We start from the raw sequence: 6,120 nt of genomic DNA on the forward strand, positions 1-6,120 counted from the left end.
GACGCTTCAATTCCATCCGGGATCTAGTCCAGGTGGGAGACATAGAGATTTGCAAGATACATACGGATCTGAATGTTGCAGACCCGTTGACTAAGCCTCTTCCACGAGCAAAACATGATCAGCACCAAGGCACCAAGGGTGTTAGAATCATTACTGTGTAATCTAGATTATTGACTCTAGTGCAAGTGGGAGACTGAAGGAAATATGCCCTAGAGGCAATAATAGAGTTATTATTTATTTCCTTATATCATGATAAATGTTTATTATTCATGCTAGAATTGTATTAACCGGAAACATAATACATGTGTGAATACATAGACAAATAGAGTGTCACTAGTATGCCTCTACTTGACTAGCTCGTTAATCAAAGATGGTTATGTTTCCTAACCATGAACAAGGAGTTGTTATTTGATTAACGGGATCACATCATTAGGTGAATGATCTGATTGACATGACCCATTCCATTAGCTTAGCACCCGATCGTTTAGTATGTTGCTATTGCTTTCTTCATGACTTATACATGTTCTTATGACTATGAGATTATGCAACTCCCGTTTGCCGGAGGAACACTTTGTGTGCTACCAAACGTCACAACATAAATGGGTGATTATAAAGGTGCTCTACAGGTGTCTCCAAAGGTACATGTTGGGTTGGCATATTTCGAGATTAGGATTTGTCACTCCGGTTGTCGGAGAGGTATCTCTGGGCCCTCTCGGTAATGCACATCACATAAGCCTTGCAAGCATGGCAACTAATGAGTTAGTTGCGAGATGATGTATTACGGAACGAGTAAAGAGACTTGCCGGTAACGAGATTGAACTAGGTATGGGATACCGACGATCGAATCTCGGGCAAGTAACATATCGATGATAAAGGGAACAACGTATGTTGTTATGCGGTCTGACCGATAAAAGATCTTCGTAGAATATGTAGGAGCCAATATGAGCATCTAGGTTCCGCTATTGGTTATTGAACGGAGACATGTCTCGGTCATGTCTACATTGTTCTCGAACCCATAGGGTCCGCACGCTTAAGGTTTCGATGACAGTTATATTATGAGTTTATGAGTTTTGATGTACCAAAGTTAGTTCGGAGTCCCGGATGTGATCACGGACATGACGAGGAGTCTCGAAATGGTCGAGACATAAAGATTGATATATTGGACGGCTATATTCGGACACCGGAAGTGTTCCGGGTGATTTCGGAGAAAACCGGAGAGCCGGAGGGTTACCGGATGATGAAGCTGTGTACCTAGGGTAGGGGCACGGACCTGTCCAAGGAGCCCTACCCAAGGACACCCCTAGAAGAAGTCACCTTTCAATCGACTTGAAGGTATCCCACTCGACGGGTTCAAGACATTCGACCAAGAAGCTGTCACTCGACCATGAAGCCAACCACTCGACTGCCAGGAGACCTAAAGTCACTCCGCAGGCAAACGGTCGACTATTAAGTAGTCTTTACGGTCATTATCACACTTTATTAGGGGCGTTACCAGTAACGCCCAACCTTAAATGTACCTTAAACCCTGCATCACTGAGGGCAGGAGAGGGCCGGCGAACTCTATATAAGCCACCCCCTCCTCAGTATGAAGGGTTCGCACCTCTGTTATTCACACGCCAGTAATCCAATCGACCGCCTCCGGGCACCGAGACGTAGGGCTGTTACTTCCTCCGCGAAGGGCCTGAACTCGTACATCTTGGTGTGTTTACAACTTCCCAATAGCTGAGATCTAGCCTCTCCATACATACCCCCATACATCACTGTCAGAGTTAGAACCACGACAGTTGGCGCCCACCGTGGGGCGGAATCTTAGCGCCTGATTGGAGAAGTTGCGATTTTTCCGATCCCTTTGATCATGGTTTCGTGCAGAGTTTTGGTGGAGGGCCGCGAGATCCGCCTCGACGCGCTCACGTTCATCGCTGACGACTCCGCCTGGTTTCAGGAGGCGCCACTCGACATCGACGCGCTCCCCGCCCGCGGTGCGACGCATATCCGCGCATGCGTTCGTGGCGTCCTCCTGCGGCAGCCGTCGACCCAGTATCGATCGGCCCCTGTATCGCCTCCCCGCTCTGTCTCCCACCGGCGCAAGCGCTCCGGTCAGTCGAGACTTCAGAGGTGGGTGAGGCATGCCGTGGCTCGCCAGTCGGCCACCCCGCAAGTCGCGGCAATCGAGCCCGATGAATCCCTCTGCGGCCTGCTCGACCTGTCGACTGGCTCCGCGGAGACCGCATCCGAGTGCGACAGCAGCGACCCAGTGGCTGAGATTCTGGCGGTCGATGGAACGCACAGTCCTCCCGGTTTCCCTCGCGCTGATGGAGGCGCGGGTGGGGGCGACCCGTCGCATCCCCACGATGAGTATCTCCCTGAACCTCTCACGTCATTATAGCGAGAGGAGCTTCACCGCTGGAACATGGGCGCACTCCGCACTCCTATCGTTGGAGAGACCCCCGAGGCCCGGGCCTTGGAGGACGCGTGCTTGGCTAACTTGGCCGAGCGCACTCGACTGGAGAACCTCCAGCGAGCACTCGACGAGCAAGCGCGTCAGCAGGCTCCCGAGTCTAGTCGACGCCAGCTCTTCCCGCCGACGCAGGTATACCGAACCCCAGTTCAGAATTTGGGCGCCGCGGCCCATATAGCAGAATTGATTCAGCCCTCCCAGTCGGAGGCTGGCAGGGGCTTGTTGCAGATCAGAGCGTTGCTCCGGGCGGCGGGAAATCAGAATTCCGTTGTTTCTCAGTCGCGGAATAGGATCCACAGTCGATCCGTTGCAACAGATACAGTCCAGTCGGCTCACAGCCCGAGGTCGCCCCCGAGGCGTGAGGGACGTGGTGACTGGCATGATCAGTACAGAAGGAATGAGCAGTATGATCACCGATCCGATCGTGATGATCGACGTCGAGTGCCAACCCCTCCCCGGAGGAGTGGGTCATATGCGCCTCGACATCGAGATGACAGGCGCCCTCATAGCGTTGGGCAGAGGATTCCATTCGACCCCAGGGACCCAGGCTTTGACGCGAGATCTATCCTTGTTCAAGGTTTGGTTGACAGGAACAGGGCTCATCGGGAAGGCCAGAACAGAGATGGGCCCGCCAGCAGCAGAATACGTGTTTCAGGGCCAGAGTGTTTTAGTCGAGCCATCGGGGCCGCAGTGATTCCTCCCAACTTTCGGTTGGCGACTGGAGTCAGCACGTTCACCGATGAGTCTAAGCCTGACACTTAGCTCGAAGATTACCGAGTGGCTGTATAGATTGGCGGTGGCAATGATGAGGTGGGCATGAAGCATTTGCCTCTCCTATTAGAGGGCTCGGCCAGAGCGTGGCTGAATCAGTTAGCACCCAGCAGCATCTAAACTTGGGAGGATCTCTCTCGAGTGTTTGTCACAACCTTTGAGGGAACATGCAAGCGACCCGCAGGCCTTACAGAATTGCGGTCTTGCGTGCAGAAGCCAAGTGAAACTCTGAGGGACTACATCCAGAGGTGGATCACTTTGCATCACACAGTTGAGAACGTACCGGATCACCAAGCAGTTTGTGCCTTTAAAGAAGGCGTCAAGAACAGAGAGTTGAACCTGAAGTTCGGTCGGACCGGAGAAATGTCCCTGAATCGGATGATGGAAATTGCCACCAAATACGCTAACGGAGAAGATGAAGATCGACTCCGGAGTGGCAAGCAGAAAGCAGTCGCCCAGGAAACCGGATGCAATTCCAGTCGGAAGCAGAAGCGGAAGGCCGAGCCAGCCGCCCCTGGGGAGGCCCTGGCCGTGACCCAGGGAAATTTCAAGGGAAAACCCAAAGGCCCCTGGAAGTCCAAGAAAGTCAAGGATCAAGATGGAAATGATGTTTTGGATCTGCCATGTCACATCCACACCAAGAAAGATGAAGAGGCTAATTTTATTAACCCAAAGCATACCACTCGACAGTGTCGGCTCCTGATCCAGCAGTTTCAAGGCAAACAGCCCAAAGATAAGGAAAAAGAGTCGGACAGAGTTGAGGACAAGGAAGATAGTGACGATGGATACCCCCAAATCAATTCCACCCTGATGATTTTTGCTGATGTCGAAAGCAAAAGTCGACTGAAAGTCATTAACCGTGAGGTGAATATGGTTGTTCCGGCGACACCCAGTTATCTGAAGTGGTCTTAGACTGCCATCACATTCGACCAGTCCGATCACCCTACGCACATTGCCACCCCTGGGAGGCAAGCTTTGGTGGTCGACCCAGTTGTCGAAGGCACTCGATTGACCAAAGTCCTGATGGATGGTGGCAGCGGCCTGAACATATTGTATGCTGAAACATTGAAAGGGATGGGCATTCCGATGTCCGGGCTCAGCGCCAGCAACATGAGCTTACATGGAGTCATTCCTGGAAAGAAAGCCGAGTCACTCGGCCAGATTGCTCTCGACATGGTTTTCGATGAGTCAAAGAATTACCGCAAGGAAAAGTTCACATTTGAGGTTGTGGACTTCCAAAGTGCTTATCATGCTATTCTGGGCCGGCCAGCTTATGCACGCTTCATGGCTCGACCGTGCTACGTGTATCTCAAGTTGAAGATGCCCGGCCCCAGAGGTGTGATCACCGTTACCGGCAATTGGAAGAAAGCAGAGGAGTGTTTTCAGAAAGGATCGAAGATTGCTGACGCTCAGATGGCAGTTGTTGAGCTACAAGAGTACCAGAAGACTGCTGATCCGAGTGAATTGCTACGAGCCAAGAAGCCTGCTTCAGAATCTGCTTTTCAGTCGTCCGGTGAAACTAAGCCAGCTCACATTCACCCGACCGACCCCGACGCTGCTCTGACTCACATCTCAATGACGCTCGACTCCAAATAGGAAGAAGCGCTCATCCAGTTCCTCCGTGAGAACTGGGACGTCTTCGCATGGAAGCCTTCTGAATGCCTGGAGTTCCCAGGGGGCTGGCTGAGCACCGTCTACGAGTCGACCCGAAGTTCAAACCTGTGAAAGAACATCTTCGACGGTCCGCCGTCCAAAAGAGGAAAGCTATTGGCGAGGAGGTGGCTCGGCTCTTAGCAGCGGAGTTAATCTGAGAGATTTACCACTCCGAGTGGCTCGCCAATGTTGTCATGGTCCCCAAGAAGGACAAGTCACTTCGCATGTGCATTGACTTTAAACACATCAATCGGGCCTGCCCGAAAGATCATTTCCCTCTCCCCCGCATCGACCAGGTAGTGGACTCGACCGCGGGGTGTGAGCGTTTGTCTTTTCTAGATGCTTATTCAGGGTACCATCAGATCCGTCTGTATGGACCCCACGAGATCAAAACGGCTTTCATCACCCCATTTGGGTGCTTCTGTTATGTCACCATGCCCTTCGGCCTCAAGAATGCCGGAGCCACGTTCATGAGGATGATTCAGAAGTGTTTGCTCACTCAGATTAGTCGGAACGTAGAAGCATACATGGATGATATTGTGGTTAAGTCACGAAAAGGTTCCGACCTACTGACTGACCTTGCCGAAACCTTTGCTAACCTCAGGGGATACGATATCAAGCTCAATCCATCAAAGTGCACATTCGGAGTTCCAGGTGGAAAGTTACTCGGTTTTCTCGTTTCCGAACGAGGAATCGACGCCAATCCCGAGAAAGTTGGCACCATACTCCGGATGAAGCGCCCTGTGCGTGTACATGATGTCCAGAAGCTGACAGGTTGCTTGGCCGCTCTAAGTCGATTCATTTCTCGTCTCGGTGAAAAGGCGTTGCCTCTTTACCAACTGATGAAGAAGTCTGACAAGTTCGAGTGGACTCCAGAAGCTGACGTAGCGTTTGCAGATCTCAAAGCTCTGCTCTCCACCCAGCCGATGCTTGCTGCCCCAATCAGTAAAGAGCCTCTGCTGCTGTACATTGCGGCCACGGGACAAATTGTCAGTACAGTACTCACGGTCGAGCGGGAAGAAGAAGGAAAGGCCTTCAGAGTTCAGCGCCCAGTATATTATGTGTCTGAAGTTTTGACCCCTTCGAAGCAAAGATATCCCCATTACCAGAAGCTTGTATATGGGATCTACATGACCACGAAGAAGGTTGCACACTACTTCTCTGACCATTCCATTACAGTCGTCAGCGACGCTCCACTATCAGAGATTTTGCACAATAGAGATGCAACTGGTCGAGTG

The sequence above is a fragment of the Triticum dicoccoides genome, chromosome 5A, assembly GCF_002162155.2.
Source record: "Triticum dicoccoides isolate Atlit2015 ecotype Zavitan chromosome 5A, WEW_v2.0, whole genome shotgun sequence".
Classification (NCBI taxonomy): domain Eukaryota; kingdom Viridiplantae; phylum Streptophyta; class Magnoliopsida; order Poales; family Poaceae; genus Triticum; species Triticum dicoccoides.